General features: G+C 39.2%; 1 pseudogene; it reads right to left on the bottom strand.

The window, feature by feature from the left end:
* Positions 1-347: 347 nt before the first annotated feature.
* Positions 348-18,674, bottom strand: part of LOC110166889 (N-acetyllactosaminide alpha-1,3-galactosyltransferase-like) — a 39,249-nt pseudogene continuing 20,922 nt past the window's right edge.

The raw sequence follows: 18,674 nt of genomic DNA, 5'->3' as shown, positions 1-18,674 counted from the left end.
TCCTGGTTTAATCCTGGTGTAGTCCTGGTTTAATCCTGGTGTAGTCCTGGTTTACTCCTGGTGTAGTCCTGGTTTAGTCCTGGTGTAGTCCTGGTTTAATCCTGGTGTAGTCCTGGTTTAGTCCTGGTGTAGTCCTGGTTTAGACTTGGTTTAGTTCTGGTTTAGTCCTGGTGTAGTCCTGGTGTAGTCCTGGTTTAGTCCTGGTATAGTCCTGGTTTAGACTTGGTTTAGTTCTGGTTTAGTCCTAGTGTAGTCCTGGTGTAGTCCTGGTTTAGTCCTGGTATAGTCCTGGTTTAGACTTGGTTTAGTTCTGGTTTAGTCCTAGTTTAGTCCTGGTGTAGTCCTGGTTTAGTCCTGGTATAGTCCTGGTTTAGACTTGGTTTAGTTCTGGTTTAGTCCTAGTGTAGTCCTGGTGTAGCCCTGGTTTAGTAGGCGATTATGACGCCACGAATCACGTACCCCCACTTAAAAAAAAAAATCCCCACTATAGCGCTGGTGAGCGGGGTCGCCTCTCCACAGATCTGACATGTAACTTTATCTGGCTTGGTCTCCGTGAAGATAAAAGCGTTTAATGCCATACTGTGAAACATTCCAGACAAAGCAATAACTAATAATCTCCGCGTAGACAAGCATTTGACGGACATCCCTCCCCGAAACATGTCAAGGTAAATACATTTCACTAAAACCGTCTGCCTTAAAGAAAATCAATAAAGGCCAGTGCAAACAGTCCTTCATTTCTCCTTTGAATCTTGTGACGAAATCCTCAATCTTCCATAGTCTTTTATCGCCCAAACTAAGCGCATTACAATGATATCCTGCTTGGGAAGGTACTGATCCCAACAGTACTCGGGAGACAGCAGCTTGGTCGGTTTATGGAGCCAAAAATACTTGTTCAAATGGCTTTCGTCGTGCCAAAGCGCCTCCACGTCGTTCTTCTTATCCTCCATGATGTTGCCAGGCACTCGTCGGCGATCTTTTTCACGTTCTCCCATGTTCCTCCGTAAATCGTGGTGGTAGTAGAAGTCCCGGTTTCCATGCACGCTTTGGACTTCGGGTTGCGATCGTAAGTGAACCGGTTCTTTGGCAACTTGTAATAATGAGCGTGGAGAAGGGCGACCGATTCCCCCAGAGCTTCGGACCCAAACCGCCCGGTGAATACTTGGTCCACGTCGAAACAAAAAACGTAAGGGTACAGGTACTGAATCTCCGAAATGATGAGTTCGGATATAGTTTTCATCCGCATCATGGAGATGTCCTGCCATCGGGAATGCCGCTCCACTTTGATGACGCGCATGTTGCGTTGGGAGCCCATGGGGATCAAGGAGACTTTCTCCGGTTCGTCGGTGAAAACGTAAAACATGACGGGTAATCCAACCATGAAGTACTTCTCTGCAGATACAAGGAATTTCTCCAGGTAGGCATCAAGATACCTGCGAAGGAGACGTACACACCGTTAAAGTCTCTAGTTCATTTCTCATATTTTATAGATTTCCTGGTACTGAATATGCAACTTTTGACTAGTGCTGTCAAGCGATTAAAAAAATTGAGAGATTAATTAATTATGACCTGTAATTAGTTAATCTAATTAATCTCTTTTTTCATCTCAGCAAAAAATTGCTGAGAAAAGCCTTCAACTTGAGGTATTTTCATTTGAATTCATTATTACATTATTTTCATACTATCATGAACGTTTTTATATAAGTATCATCATTATTACTATTACTAATTTGCATGAATAAACTCAACTTTACGACATATAAACCATAAACACTCTAGAGCCACATCAGCCCGTTTGACATTATAATGTGTTTAATGCAGCTTTGTGCAAGTCTCACAGAAACGAAACTTAAAACTGCATGGATAATTTACATAAAGTAAGTGGAGAAAAAAAAAAATGCTCTTGTGTCGCTGATGCGGTTCAACTTCTGTTGGACTAAAGGACACGACTCAGTGGAATATAGATGTTCTTTCTGTGACAGAGGGATGTTGATGCTGAAGGTGAGTCTGTTCTGTGTCTGTGTCGCGATGTTTTCAGAGATCAGACGTGTGCAGGTTTATCGCAGATGCGGCGAGAACGGGAATGTGTCCTAACAACACATAAAAACAGATTTTATACTAATGCAACTCGCGTACAGAAACAGTAAAGTTAGAGATTAAAAATAAGATTAACGTGATTAAAAAACATAACGCGTTAAATATATGACTGTAATTAATTAATCGCAATTCACGCGATAATTTGACACCCCTCGTTTTGATGACTTTTTTCCCATTCAGAAGATATAATATTTTGTTTTATAGTGTTCATCTCCATGGTAACAGTTCAGTGTTGGTGGCAAAGAACTCTAATAAAATCTGGAACATGAATCCAAGATAAAAATGTTAAAAAGTTGTGAAAAAAGAAAAGAAACCTACAAAATCCAACTTCCAACCTCTCAGCCAAACACAGGCAGGGTGAATTCCCCTTCTATAGGAGAATTCTTTCTGCAGTAACTGGAGCGACCACTAGTCTGTCTGGAGCCAGGACAGACGGGGAATGTCTTATCCAGGTTTTATTCTAGATCCATGGCTGGTGGTCTTTACTTTGCAGTGTGAAAAAACTGGACATACTTTTGCTGCTTTGTCTGTGAAACCCTGCGCTTTTACCGACACTTCACACTTTAGAGGGATCTGGGAGACTTTTTTGTGCTGAATGGCGTCTCTTTTTCATGTGCATGGAATTAAGACCAGAAGATATATTTGTTTGTTTCAGCAGAAAAAATTATAAAATGGCAAAAAAAAAAAATTATTATAAAAAATGCAGAGGAGAAAATTCAGTTTGTCGACTGGACACAAGTTAGTTTGGTTGAAGACGTTTCTCAGCTCATCCAAGCTGCTTCTTCAGTTCTGGTCAGACACTGGTGACACTTCCTTATATCTGTCTGAAGGGAGGAGCTAACTACACTGAAACCTCGGCCTATTGACCTGTACAGGGTGTGGGTCTAATTAGCAGAACAATTCATGGCCATAATGGAGCTTCCTCACCTCTGGACCTGACCTGGATACACCTGTTGTTTGTTTTGATTTAGGTTTGAGGATGGAGTTGTAAATAGGAGTACAGGTCAATAGGCCGAACTAACAAACAGAAACTGTAAACAAGTAGGTGTGTTAGTTTCAGTTATTTAGCTCCTCCCTGCAGATATAAGGAAGTGTCGACCAGCATCTGACCAGAACTGAAGAAGCAGCTTGGATGAGCTGCGAAACGTCTTCAACCAAACTAACTTTTGTCCAGTCGACAAACTGAATTTTCTTCTCGACATGGATTCTACCTGGACGACTGAGGGATTCTTCACATATTATAAAAAATATATCAGCGCCAGAAAAGAAAGATTCATTGTTTTGGCCAAATGACAGTTACCTTCCCACGGCGAACACGGTGAGGGCCACAGCGGTCTGGTTCTGCTGGTGGGCCCGGTCGTACTCCAGAGGGTCCCACATGCCCTCCCACATGATGGGAGCCTTCCACTCGGTCTGGGTCACGACTGCAGTCCGGGCCCTGGAGCACAGAGCTGTGTTCACTTTTTCTATGGGGACACTTTTGTGATTAAGAGACCGCCACCTGTGGATGTAATCACTCTGCCTGGAATGTTCCACAGTGTGGCATTAAAGTTCTTATATTCCATTTTTATTGCATTTTGTTTGCTCAAAAATACATTGAAAAACATGTGTTTGTATACAGTGTTTGGATGGTGACTTTTAAAATATATTCCCCTACAGATTACAGATTACATACCCCAAAATGTAGTTTGTAATGTAATCCATTAAATTACTTAAAGTGAGTAAAGTAATCTGAATACTGGATTACTTGATTTGCTGTAGAGAAGCAAAGATGAGGAGATCTTCACATAAGAAGTTTTGTTTGCTAAAAGAAAATAAAAAGGCAGAGTCTTTACTCAACCAAATTAAAAATATTATTGATAGAAGAGGAGGAGACACGGTCCGTGCGGCATGATTTAGTCCTGGTTTAGATCTAGTTTAGTCCTGGTTTAGATCTGGTTTAGACTTGGTTTTATCCCCAGTTTAGTCCTGGTTTAGACCTGGTTTAGATCTAGTTTAGACCTGGTTTTAGCCCTGGTTTAGACCTGGTTTTAGCCCTGGTTTAGACCTGGTTTTAGCCCTGGTTTAGACCTGGTTTTAGCCCTGGTTTAGACCTGGTTTAGATCTGGTTTAGACCTGGTTTTAGCCCTGGTTTAGACCTGGTTTTAGATCTGGTTTAGACCTGGTTTTAGCCCTGGTTTAGACCTGGTTTAGATCTGGTTTAGACCTGGTTTAGATCTGGTTTAGACCTGGGTTCAGTCCTGGTTCAATCCTGATTTAGTCCTGGTTTAGTGTCCGGCAATGAGTGAAATTACCAAAAAAATAAAATAAAAAAATAAAAAAGGGATATAGCCCAAAATGTGAAAACAGGAAAATACCGCCGTGTAATCCATTTATTTCAACAAAGTAACTGTAATCCAATTACCACTCACTGAAACAGTAATTGTAACTGAATACAATTACTCATAATTTGTACTCTGATTACGTAACTGTGGTACATGTAATCTGTTACTCAACAACACTGTTTGTATGTGAGCTCAGTGTCACAACTCTGACATGTAACTTCACTTGGTGACATCACAGTGTGGAACATTTCAGACGAGTCCAGCACCTCTAACCCTAACCCACCACAAACTTTAACTCTGCACATGAACTTATTCTCACCCATAGTTGAGCTTGCTGTCCAGATCCTTCAGCGAGATCACTGGGACGTCTGGGACCTTTTTATGGAAATGAATCTGTTTGCTGCAGAAATAAAAATAAACAACATTTACAGTTTGACACATTTTAAGTTGTTTATTCTTCTCTAAATGACATTCACCTCATGTAGAAAGTGGAGATCGTGAACAGGATCAGGCAGCAGAAGGCCAAGACTGCTGCAAAGTACCTGCACAAACACACGGACACACGTCACATTAACACACAGAGTTTATGTTCAACTTAACAACACATGTTATGCTTCTTGTGGCTTTAAATCCCTTTGAAACATGCTTTTGGTCACCTTAAATATTTCACATTTTCTATCTTAAAATAATGTCTACATTCAGTAAAATACATTCCCTTAAATCTCTACTCCCTTTGCTGCCAGAAACAGGAATGAAAAAATGTGAAAGTTAAAAAAATCCCCTGAATGCAAAGCTAAAGGAGCCGTGTGTTTGTTGTGAACACAGATAGAATCAGGTGAGAGGCTGATGGTTTATGGGCTGTGCAGAAGTCTTCAGTTTTATCTATGATGTAACAAAACTGACCGTATGCACAAAGAGCAAATCTGAGTGCTCAGAGAAGACGACTTTGAATGAATGGATTAATTAAACAAGTGTAAATGAAGCAAAACTACAGCTCCAGGTGTGTTTTTGTTCAGAGAACAATGTTATAAAGTGCTTTAAATCACAAACAGTCCATTTTCATTCATTTCCCATAATATGGTGCCTCATTGATATAATTTAATACCCATCAGAAAGTTACATAGAACTGAGATTTTCTTCAAAACTTGAATAGCATCCATACTTTACAACAGGAGAGAGAGAACCCGTCATTGTTTCATCAAACAGAGGAACTCCAGGCTCTGAAGATTCTGAAGGGGAAAAAACAAAACAAAACTGTAAATAAGTAAATCTTTATTTATGTAGCACTTTTCACAGACACATGTCACAAAGACACTTTTCAGAGCTTTATTCAGTAGTATTCATTCACTCCAGAAACAGTGACAGTAAGATACTGTTGTAGCCACAGCTGCCCTCAGGCGGACTGACAGAAGCCCGGCTGCTGTGCCAATCGGCGCCATCAGCCCCTCGGACCACCAGCACACACACCCCCTGTGGCTCCTGAGTTTCCCAGTGTCTCCCATCCAAGTACAGACCAGGCCGGGCCCTGCTGAGCTTCTGAGATCTGACGGGATCAGACTTTGACAAACCGTTTCACAGCATCATTCACAGATCACAGGTCCCCAGGGGCAGGGGCTTCAAATCCAGATCAGAATGATCCAGATTTCTAAATCCCTGGTTTCTAAATCTTGAATCTATATTTCAAAACTTTTCTGGTTGTATCAAAATGTTTCTTATCCTCTTGGACGGGTGTTAAAGAACCAGGGCTATATTACACAGCCTGAGTCTCACTACCTTTTTATATCACTCTAATAACACTCAAAATATCACTTAACTTTAATAACACAATGCAGATAACTCTGACAACACTCAAAATATCATTTAACTCTAAAAGCACAATGCAAATAACTAACAACACTCAAAAATATTATTTAACTTTAAGAAACACCATACAGGTAACTTTAACAACCCTTAAAGTATCACCTGGGGAACACTTACAATTTCACTGAGCTTTAGAAACCACTCTATGACATACTCTATTCTCTATCTCACAATCATTTGCCAAATACTCATTTTTGACAGTGCCCCAAAGAATTTAACCAGATTTAGCTTTACATCAAAAACATTGCATTAGAGAATTTCCCCCATCGTTGCTTTTCTTGTAAGAAACTCATGGATGACTGGACTCGCTCGTGGTAAGAGTATATGTATATTAATTAAAGGGAGAGACTCAACAAAAGATCCCAACAAGTGATTTGTCTTTGTCTTATTTTTCAGCTTTTTATTACCTTATGCACCACTCCTGTCGCTGGCGTCACTGTTTTTTTGTCATGCAAAAGTTTGCTCACGACAGGGCGACTTATAGCCAGCTCACTCAGTAGTCGCTATATTAAAAGCTCATACAAAAACAATTAGGACAAATCACTATGCAAGTTTCCTTTTGGAGAAATTACCCTGTGACCAGGTCAGCTATAAAGCACTGCCTAGTCTGAATTATAGATCTGACCTCCTAAGCGAAATTACTGCCGGAGGGGCCAGTGCCAACCAAATCAGGATCTCTGTTTCTATGCAGATTTTTCAGTATTTATCTAAGGTCACAGGACTCCACCCAGGTATATGCAAAGCGATCAGAACGTCACACATAACACACGTTTTTTCAAGTACAGGCAACACTTTTTAAAAGCCGCAAACATCAGCCATTAACAACTCTCCCCCTCCTTAGGTGTGAAGCTTAACTGCCACTCCGCTTTGTCGAAGGGGCAGGAAGTTCGCACCCGCATTGTCTTCAGGCTTCTTAAACACCGCTCAGCACATAGGGTTTACACATCAGAGTCAAACTAGAAAAGCACTCAGAGAGCGCAGACCTCCGCCAAGGACTACCCCCATTTTTTATATAAATTGCGATAAAATCAGTCTTCTGGATCAGATCCGGATCAGCCTTTGGAATATGAAAGAGGATCCCATTGTCCATCCCTGAGTTAAATTTCATGGGGTTTGGTCAATAATTAACCGAGATATTGAGAAACTAAATTTTTGGCCCCATTTACCACAATGTTAACTAAAATTCCAAAGTGATCCAGAATCCAGGATTTCTTCCGGATCACCCCCAAAATGAAATCAGTTCTTCCTTTTCACATTTCCAACAAATCCTGAAAATTTCATCAAAATCGGTCCATAACTTTTTGAGTTATGTTGCTAACAGTCAAACAAACAAACAAACAAACAAACAGACAAACAAACAGACAAACGCCGGCAAAAACATAACTTCCTTGTAATAAGGGTCAACTGTCAAAAGAACAGAAAGTCCTTACACAAACATAATGGTTACAAAAATTAATGCAAAACAACCCAAACCTGGAAATTAAATTGAAAGAATTTGTTTAAATTCTTTGCAAATCAAAGTAAAAGAAACAAATCAGATTAAAATGAAACAAAACAAGTATCTTAGTCTAACATAGGTCACAAAAATTCCTCTCTGAACCATCTCGCACTCTGAGGAGCTCAGGGACCGGCCTCCTGCTGGTGCCCAGAGTCACGACTAAACAAGGGGAGTCAGAGTTTCAGGTTCATGCAGCTAAAACCTGGAACAGTCTGAACATGTGAGACAGACTCTTCTGTGACGCTGTTTAAATCCAGACTCAAAACATTTCTGTTTAACTGTGCAAATAACTGAAAGGTTTTCAATCCGCACTCTTCTCTCTTTTTTAATTTTAATCTTCATGATTATTTATGTTTTGATTTGTTTTTATTATGATTTTAATGTATTTCTTATTCTGTAAAGCACTTTGAATTACTTTGTGTACGAATTGTGCTGTACAAATAAACTTGCCTTGCCTCTATCATCTAAATGAATCACTCTTAATCTGTAATGCTCCAACAGTTTTCCATTTACTAAGATAAAGCATTATGAACATCTTCATCTGAATGTCAGGGGCCCTTCAATGGACTTTTACGCCAAAACCTTCATCTTTTTACCCCACCCGGGTGAGCTCTCCTGTGGCCAAGGGGGGGGGTACACGACACGGGGATGTTACAGATCTGTCCCACCCACAGAGGAAAACATGAAGCTCACACGCAGATGTTCTGTATCTTTCTCACAGTCACTGTCATTATTAACCAGATATTTCAGAATGAAGAGTGAGCGCTTCACACACAGGAAGGAGCAGAGGGAAGTGTGGAGGTGACACAAACACGCCCGAAATGTACCTGCCTCACTGCACTCACACTTTCAGACTGCAGGGGGCGCTGGTGTTTCACGAACTACAGTAGAATCAGAACGTTTGTGCCAGTTCAGTCTCACACACGACTTATATCTTCATTTAAACTTGTTACAGTAATTAAGTCGCACTTTATAATGAAAACCTTAATCAACCAAAACATAAACAAACGTAATGTTTTTCTACTTATTGTTTTGTTTGCTGGGAGAGTTTTGCAAATATTTATCATAGGGAAAAAAAGAGTAAATTAAAAATAACAAAGTACAAAAATACACAGAAGGAAGCAGCTGTGAGTTTTAAAGGTCCTCTCTGTAACCGTTGGAGGGTTTGCCACGGCTTCTGTCGCCATGGAGACGTAACCAGAATGTTCCACAGTGTCTCCATAAACTTAAGAATCTTCGCTGGAACTTGCAAGCCAAATCACAGGTTAGATCTGTGGAGAGGCGACCCCACTCGCAGTAAAAATCCATGTTTTTTTAAAGATATTTTTGAGCAATAAAAACACTCGTCGTTGAATAAATGTGAGACAAATTCGTTTACTATCATCAATGTGGACAGTTTAACGCATTAACATCGCCATGGAGACCAACAGGTGGTCAGAAAAGTTTCGCAGTGCAGCTTTAAAACAAAATCCGATCACTTAAATCCAAATTAAACACAATTTACGTACAGGGATGGTGTTTTTCTGACAGTTTAAACATTGATTTAACAAAATAAAGTTGTTGTAATTAATTTTGTCAAATCATAATAACGATTTAGATCTGTTGCCAGGTTACATAACTCTACATATGTCATATCTGCTGTTGAGGAATATAAATTATGACCTTCGCCACGATTACATAACTGAAAAATAATGATGTTGACGTATGTATCTTTAATTAACAGGTTAAATAGTTCCTTTACAGTGTTTAGTTCCTCAACGAATCGTTTAAATATTTACTTCAACTTCCTTAAAACGTGTTAATTGAGGATGAAAGTTGTACCGCAGTGACGAAGAGAAATGAGATGAGAAGAGGAGCAGAGGAGGAGAGAAGTGCACAGGAGAACAGGAGTGGAGCAAAGGAGAAGAGAGAAACAGAGGAGGAGAATGAAGAAGAGAAGAACAGGAGAGGAACAGAGGATTTAATAACTGTGTTATTAAAGAGAAAATTGCCTTTGGGTCCAGTCAAGTGGTAACAGAGGGAAACAGGGGCAGATTTTTGACATTCAAATGTCTCTTATTCAGAAACTAGAGGGACTATTGAAATAAGTAAAGTATCAGAATGTAGGAAAGAGTTACACTCCAACAGGGTCAAGTTAAACCTGTGATATTCTTTCAAGTTGTTGACAAAAAATTTAAAAACTCATGTCGGTAACAGAGGGAATGAAATATGCAGCACTTTTTGGGCAATAAATCCAAACAGTGATAACTCTTGGTTCTCACTTACATATCCTTAACAAACTGGTTTGAATATTTGCTTCATATAGTTTTCTACCATATGGTACAAGATTAGGTTGAAAAACCTCTTACTTTTTGACTCATGAGATTTTTTATGAAGAAAGGTCATGGTAACGGAGGGAAAAGTAACGGAGGGAAAATTGTGCAAACAAGTAGAAGGTGCAGGATTTTACATAATTTGTCACTTTTTTTCTTCCAAATACTTTAATATTACTTCAAAATGAAAAGTAACTATTTCTATAAAATATGTCAGTCCTTCCAAGCAAATTTTTATCATTTTAAATACTTTTTTTTTTTTTTTTTAAATCATGTACCTTCATCAACAGTTCAAAGATGGAATAACACAAGATATGATGAAATACATCCATTTATTTACATGATTTTCAGGTCTTTGAAATTTGGGAAATAATTTTTGTTCCATGTTTCATACATGGTCTGTTTAAAACATCTGTAACTTTAGAACCAAAAATGGTACAGAAAAAAGGTCAACAGTTTCATAAACTAGAGCACATATGTATCTGTTCAATACATTTTTATATCAGATGCATTAACTTGAATTTCTGGCCTTGATGTTTACTTCTGCTTGACCGGGCCCTACTGGTAATTTTATTCAGAGCTGGCAATGATTTACTACCATAATATTAGATCATATTCAAAGCTTATTCAAAATGAGAGAGAGAACTTATCATTTTAAAGGGTATGGAAATTTCAAATTGCCTAATGTACGAACTACCTGTAAAAGTTTCTGTGTGTCTGTATGTGGTGTAAAACTCTGGAACAGTCTGGATACACGTCTCAAGCAACGCCAAAATATCCATAAATTCAAGTTGTTATATAAACATATGGTCTGGTCACAGTATATGAAGAGTGGGTCATAATATTAGAACAAAACTGCCTCTGTAGCGCAGGTTTATATTTGTTGTTTTCTTACCATTGCTGGTTTGTTCTGTCCGTTACATGACTTGTATTTGTTGTTTCTTACCATTGTCTGTATCCTTAACTTTACCATTGTTGGTACATTTATGTTATACTACCGAACTATAACAGTGACTCTTTGTCTGCACTTGTAAATAGTTCATATAGTTTAATTCAAAATGTCTGAAAAATGCAAAATAAACTCATTGTGTCAGATTATAAAGAGTAGGGGTGGGATTAAATCATTTTTCTTCTTCCCACTCTTTTTTGGGCAAAATAGTAATAATAATAGTTAAAATTTTTTTGTTGTTATTTTCATTTCTATTATGATTTCACTTATGTTATATGTTCCATTTTATATAAATTTAAATCTTTATTTGCCCAAAATAAATGCATAATAAAAATAAAAAAATAAAAATAGGCTGAAGTGAGTTTGTCTCGTCATTTGCACTGCATGGGCCGACCGATGGTTCTCAGACCAGAAGTTCTGTGGAGTCGACTTTACAGAGTTAGAGGAGGCTTTAGCGCCCGACCAATCAGCACTGGGGAGTCTCAGAAGACATTGGAAGCAAGAGCCATCAAGAACTGATATCCCACGCAGTAACCAACGCTGTGAACGAGCAATCAGAATGATGCAGGAAATTCATGCCGCATGTAAGACAAGAGCAACGTTCCACTTCGATTCATCGTTGCAAACCAACACTGACAATCATCATTTTTTTATTTTTAGTGGCCTATATCTTTACCCTGATTATGTGTTTTGTTCCTGTGTTATTAAAGAGAAAATTGCCTTTGGGTCTGGTTAAGCGGTAACAGAGGGAAACGGGCAGATTTTTTAGATTTTTTTAGAGGGAAAAGTAATGGAGGGAAAATTGTGCAAACAAGTAGAAGGTGCAGGATTTTACATAATTTGTCGCTTTTTTCTTCCGAATACTTTAATATTACTTCAAAATGAAAGGAAACTATTTCTATAAAATATGTCAGTCCTTCCAAGCAAATTTTTATCATTTCAAATACTTTTTTTTTTTTTTTAAATCCTGTACCTTCATCAACAGTTCAAAGATGGAATAACACAAGATATGATGAAATACATCCATTTATTTACATGATTTTCAGGTCTTTGAAATTTGGGAAATAATTTTTGTTCCATGTTTCATACATGGTCTGTTTAAAACATCTGTAACTTTAGAACCAAAAATGGTACAGAAAAAAGGTCAACAGTTTCATAAACTAGAGTACATATGTATCTGTTCAATACATTTTTATATCAGATGCATTAACTTGAATTTCTGGCCTTGCTGTTTACTTCTGCTTGACCGGGCCCTCTGGTAATTTTATTCAGAGCTGACAATGATTTACTACCATAATATTAGATCATATTCAAAGCTTATTCAAAATGAGAGAGAGAACTTATCATTTTAAAGGGTATGGAAATTTCAAATTGCCTAATGTACGAACTACCTGTAAAAGTTTCTGTGTGTCTGTTTGCTTGACCGAGCCCCTTTGGTTATTTTATGACTGAACACATATTAACCTTCTAACAATATTATTCTGGTAGTTAGTAGACTTTACGAAAACTTAATTTTGAGTCTGGGGGAACTTTTTTCATAAATATGACCAACTGAAGGTCAATTCCTTTCATTACTAGCAAAAGTTCATCAAAATATGATACAGGGTGTAGAGCAGGGGTCACCAACCTTTTGAAACCGAGAGCTACTTCCTGGGTACTGAATAATGTGAAGGGCTACCAGTTTGATAACACTTCTGAAATAGCCAATTTGCTCAATTTACCTTTAACTAAATGTCATTATTAATAGTTAATGATATTTGGTATTGGAGTTTGGGAACTCTGTGTCACCTTTACAATGAGCAATGAATCCTGTGTGTCGGCCGATCATAGCAGGAGCCCCGTCTGTAGTCACTGACACCAGCTTTTCCAGGGGCACTTTTTTCTCCACCAAAAACTCCTTCACCGCGTTATATATGTCAACTCCCCTCGTAGTTGTCTTTAGGGGCAGTAGTGTGAGAAGTTCTTCTTTTGTGGAGAAATCATCAAACACCATCCTGATAAAGATCATCAGCTGCGCCGTACTGCTGCTGTCCACCGACTCGTCACACTGGATGCTAAACCACCTGCACCTCGCCAGATCACGGTCCAGCTGGTCGGCCAAGTTCCCGGACATCGCAGATACTCTTCTTACCATCGTAGCTGCCCCCAGTTGAACATCGGAGAGATTGGAGATCACGTCGGTTCCGCATTTCTCGTCTTCAAGTACAGTTTTAGCAATTAACATCATTGCTTCTTTAACTACCTCCCCGTCTGAAAATGCCTTCTTCTTTTTAATCAAGAATTGCGTAGCTCTAAATGAGGCTTCGGTTGCTTTTTGGGAGGCTTTAACTGGCCTTGTAAAAAAAGCTTGCTGTTTGCACAAAGCTGCCTTTAACTCGCGGGCTTTTTCTGCTCGCAGTGCACTGCCCTGTGGATAGTTAGCATGGTAGTTTGTGTGACACGTTGTGAAATGTCTCTCCACATTGTGCCGCTTTGCCGTCGCCACAGTCGCCCCGCAAATAATACAAACACATGCTCCTTTCACAGTCGTAAAAAAAAACTCGACCTCCCATTCGTCCTGAAAATGATATGTCTTCTTTCTTTTTTCTGCCATCTTTTTATGGGTCAGTCATCTCCTCATTTTCGCTGCGCCCGCTAGGTTGTTTGGTCGTAGCAATCTGCCGTAGACGCTACATTTTGGTAGCGCATCATACTGACCTTTGAACGAAACTAGGTCATAGTTCATTTATATTAAACATTTTTTTAAGTTTTTTTAAAAATATATTGTTATTTCCAGTTTATGTGTAAGTTTGATTTAAACAAGAAGCGCAAACAAAATAAATTAGATGCAGCTCATTGGTAAGTGGTGCTATTTGAGCTATTTTTAGAACAGGCCGGTGGGCGACTCATGTGGTTCTTACGGGCGACTGGGTGCCCGCGGGCAACGTGTTGGTGACCCCTGGTGTAGAGGTTGTAAAAAAGTTATAACACTAGTGTTCAACCAGCGTGACCTGAGTAAGTCCTGGCTCATGTGGAACGTCGAACACAATGCCCGTTTTTGCTCTGGTGAATTTCCTTTACCAAACCAGAACGAGAGCTACTAATTTTAGAAGTCATGCGAAACTGAGTAAACATAAGGGCCTGAGATGTTTTACTGTTAAAGGCCTAAAAAACACAAACCATTATCTAATTTATCAGCAGCATCGACATGAGACTTGGTGATTAATCAGATGTTAGATATTCAGCACAGTACGTATAATTCAGAAATGCCTTGGGAGATAGTTACGCATTCTGGGGTTGCAGAAAACAAACGAACGAAAGATATGGGAAGGGAAAAGAAAATAAGTAAATGTAAATTTGATTTGACAGCCTTAAAAAAATAAATGCGCACATGCAAACACTGCATACACACACCCTCCCCAACCCCCTCCCCTTTTTTTTTTTTTTTAATTTTATTATTGTTTATTTTTTATTATTATTATTATTATTATTATTATTATTATATTATTATTATTAGGAAAAAAACTGTAATAATAATTGAAAAAAATATATATATATATTATAATCGGAAAAAAAGGGGGGGGTGCAGGGTTTGCATGTCTGTATTTACATTTTTAAGGCTTTTAAGGTATTATTATTATTATTATTATTTTATTATTATTATTATTATATTATTATTATTATTTTTATTTTTTTTTATTATTATTATTATTATTTTTTATTATTATTTATTTGTGGGTTTTTTTGTATGCGTGTTAGATTTATATGTAGTTACGTCTGTCTGTTGTGGATGTGCTGGGTATCCAATCCCTAAAATATGACAAATTATAAATAAATAAATAAATACCTTGGGAGATGCTTGGAAGAGGGTGGAGAGCTTCTTGTGGCTCCTGAGCTCCAGGCAGAAGACTCCCAGCCTCATTCGCAGCATTAGGATTTGTTCGCTCGACAGTAGGCGGGTACTTTTATTATTTAACCAATCGCTGCTATTTGGTTGTGACGTGTGTAATGAGCTAAATCCAATAGGAAAAAGGGCGATAACGTCTTTCCCCTTGATAAAATTAAATTCACCAAACATTCTGCAAAGCTTTGGGATGCAGGAGTGCTACTTGGATATACAAAAAATGTGCAGAATTGTCCTTTTGGTGCTCTTCAGTGTAGGAACCAGTCTCAAATACAAAGTAGAAAAAATCACATGGCAGATAAAGTGATTTTAACTTTATCTGCCATGTGATATTAAAGGCTTTTAATTATTTTGTACTTTTTGAGTGCCTCAGTTTTTTACTTCACCAAACATTCTCTTTGTTCCGGCTTTAAATCCTCGATCTCGGGAATCGTTGCCAACACAGAATGTCTGTCTTCGTCTACATCCATCTTTTTTTTATTTATTTATGTTTATTAAGGACATCACAATTGCATTAGACAAGCCAGATGCATTGCTTTGAGTGCAAGTTTTCAACACCTGTCCATATAAAAATATAAACTACATGCATAAAAACAGAGAATACAAGACACATAAATTACATACAGATAAAATATATACAGTACATTTTCAGTGGATGCATTTTTGATTGGAAACATACAATAATTTAAATTTAGTTTTAAAGTTTGTTGTTATTAGTTTCCAGTTTTAAATGAGCTGGTAAACCGTTCCACAGACTAGCACCTTTAAAAGAGAACGAGGACTGACCAAGAGTTTGTCCTGTACATAAAAACATCACAATTACCACTAGTAGCGCCTCTTGCGTTCGCTCTGTGTGAACATTTTATGGTCCTGGCAAATTCTGAGTGTAATGGTGTATCGCAGTTAAGACACTTAAAAAATAATTTAAGATTATTAAAATTGATAAAATTTTCCAAGTTTAAAAAGTTGATGTTTCTTTGCAATTTCACAGTGGTGCCAGTGTTTGGGCTTTTTGTCAAGGACCTTAAAGGTTGTATGGAGGATTTTTTTTGTTTCAAGTTGTCAATGATAGATTATAGAGATGCAGTAGCCTTGTAATTATGATGACCAAAAAAAAGAGAATAAAAATTCATCAACTCTGGACGTGGTGGGGCTAAACATTTGCCAATAGATAACGACACTGCCTCGTTATCTGTGAGCTGACAGGCTGTCGATCAAACTCCCTACGTTTCTAGTGTAACTGACTTGCCTGCGCCGCCGGTACGTGGTTTACGTACGACTGTCACGCAGTCCACAGACGCAAGACGCACAGACGCTGTTTACTCCACCAACGCAACAGTTCTTAGCGGCTTTTTTGACCTATATCTTCCTCGCAGTTCGCACAAAGTTTGTTGCAATGGCGACAAGAATCCAGGAGCAGTTCGCCGCAAAAGAAAGTCCGTTTTTGAGGTCGCTGAAAGAAGAAAAGGGGAAAAGCAGCGAAGCCAAACTAAGGTGATTCTTATAGATTCATTCCAGCGATGACGCGACTGAAGCAGACGCAGAGTCTAAAGACTGACGCATTGGTCCACAAATTACTCCTGGACAGGTCACTTCTGCTTATTATGAAAACGTACTTTATTTCCAAGAGTTAGACAAACGTTTTTCAGGACACGAAAGCGATATCCTATGTCTGAAAACGTCATTTTCAAGGCAAAGAAAGAGTCCGCTTGCTGCTGCGTGTTGTAGCTAGTTCATTCGCACTGAATCTCCGTGCAACCTTCTCTGCACCCCTTTCCTGCTCCTGTCCCCGCTGCCCGATCCGACTCTTCCCCGCTCTTCCTCCTTGCGTCCTCACCCGCTCCTCACTTCTCCGTCTTGCCTAACCAACACTGTAGTTAGTTGTTTACAAGTCATGTGCAGCGGCTGTAAACAAACCTGTTTCTGGCGTAAGGAGGAGGAGGCGTTTCTACGTAGGAGCTGTGGGGGAGGGGAGGTGGTTTCACGCATGCGCAACATTTGAAAAAGGACAAACAGTCGCTGGATTTCTCGTTCCTTGGAAAATCCTCTATACAACCTTTAAGGGTCAGTTTGTGTAATGAACAAAGCAGTTTCAGTTTGGTTGAGGAGGCCTGGGACCATGAGGCGATACAATAAGACAGATGACAGAAGATCATTGTGTTCATGAATAGTTTAGAGGTGTGGAGCGACAGATCTTTACGTATGAAACGAAAGCAACTGAGACTAGTCTTAATCTTCTTCGCCAAGTATTTTGTGTGACCGGTAAATTTTAAATTTTCATCTAGAATGAGGCCAAGGTATTTAACTTCACTGACTGCTTGAATTTTCTCATTGTGCATAGTCACTTCAAAGTCACAGTTTTTTGTCAGCCTGAACTGGTGTTTTTGAAGATACATACAACACAGTGTCCATCAGCAAACATTTGAACATTAACAGTAGGACAGCATTGAGGGAGGTCATTAATATATATGGAAAAATGCACCGCTTTGTTTACTGTCGTGCTGTTCCGCAAAAGGGACCCAGACAGACGCTTGAGTTGGACGTCATGGCTTCACAGCTCTTCTCTGATTGGCTGGTATGTGGTTTACAACTTCTGGGGGTCTTGCAAACCGTCTAGTGTATTCCGATTCCTGACCTAGTCGCTGGAGAGAAATGAAATTGAGCGGAGGCACTAGGTGGCTCCTGCTCTAAAACAAAGGCTGCTGGAGGCTCACGGAATGTAATAATGTTTGGCATGAACCTGCCATGTGAACCATCATGTTTACATATATTTACATAGGGATGATTCACGAGGTTGACAATAGCTCCATCTGTGCCTGACGACACTCCTCCTCGACCTCACCCTCCTCTCACTCCAGCCCCGCCCACCGCAGACCCCCTCCTCCCCAGTGCCCTCTCAGTTCAGGAGCAGGATAGAAACAGGCTGTTTAAAGGGCCCATCTCATGTAAAATAACTCTTTTCACATTGTATCTTCTGCACATAAACAAGCACAATTTGGGTTTTGGAACATCCATTACCCAATAGCTATGAAATCTTACTGATTTCTTGGAGACAGTCACAGACCAGGAACTATGAAAGACCAACTATTGCTCATCCCCCCGCCCGTCCTGAGAAAGCACAGTGCCTTCTGCTGTGTCAAACGCGTCATAGGTGCAGCTGTCCGCTTCATCATTGTAGCAGCTTTAGTTCGTTGTCACGTGGGAGGGTGGCAGAAATACACTGCAATTTGTTAAAAAAAAACGCTGAATCAATCTAAAAATAACTTTGGCGACCCACACTTAGAAGGTAGAAAGCTCTGAAAAGTTGATTTTGCATGAGATGGACCATTTAAAAGACATAATCCAGGTAAAGCTCTCAGGCCTGATGGTGTCTTCCTCCACCATGAGACTTGCACGAAGGAGGAGGTGACTCTAATCCGAAAACATTTACATGTTCTGGAGTCACGGCATGTTCTGGACTCAAGGATGTTCTGCTTCACTGTTTCCCTCATGATTCCTGTCGTCAGTAGACCGCGAATTGGATTTAAAGTGACAGTACAGAATTTTGGACGTAGGGCCTCATTTCCTAGTGAACCAGAGTGTTGGAGACGTGTGGAGACACTTTTTTAAATATTCCACCCAGTCCTTGTATTCAGTGTTGGGGAGTAACAGATTACAAGTACTGGAGTTATGTAATCAGAGTACAAATTATGAGTAACTATATTCAGTTACAGTTACTGTTTCCATGAGTGGTAATTGGATTACAGTTACTTTG

The sequence above is a fragment of the Boleophthalmus pectinirostris genome, unplaced genomic scaffold (genome assembly GCF_026225935.1).
Source record: "Boleophthalmus pectinirostris isolate CB_2022bp ecotype Guang Dong unplaced genomic scaffold, ASM2622593v1 HiC_scaffold_19, whole genome shotgun sequence".
In the NCBI taxonomy this organism is placed as follows: Eukaryota; Metazoa; Chordata; class Actinopteri; order Gobiiformes; family Gobiidae; genus Boleophthalmus; species Boleophthalmus pectinirostris.
The sequence above is the reverse complement of the archived record's forward strand: the minus strand, read 5'-3'. Positions and strand labels throughout refer to the sequence as shown.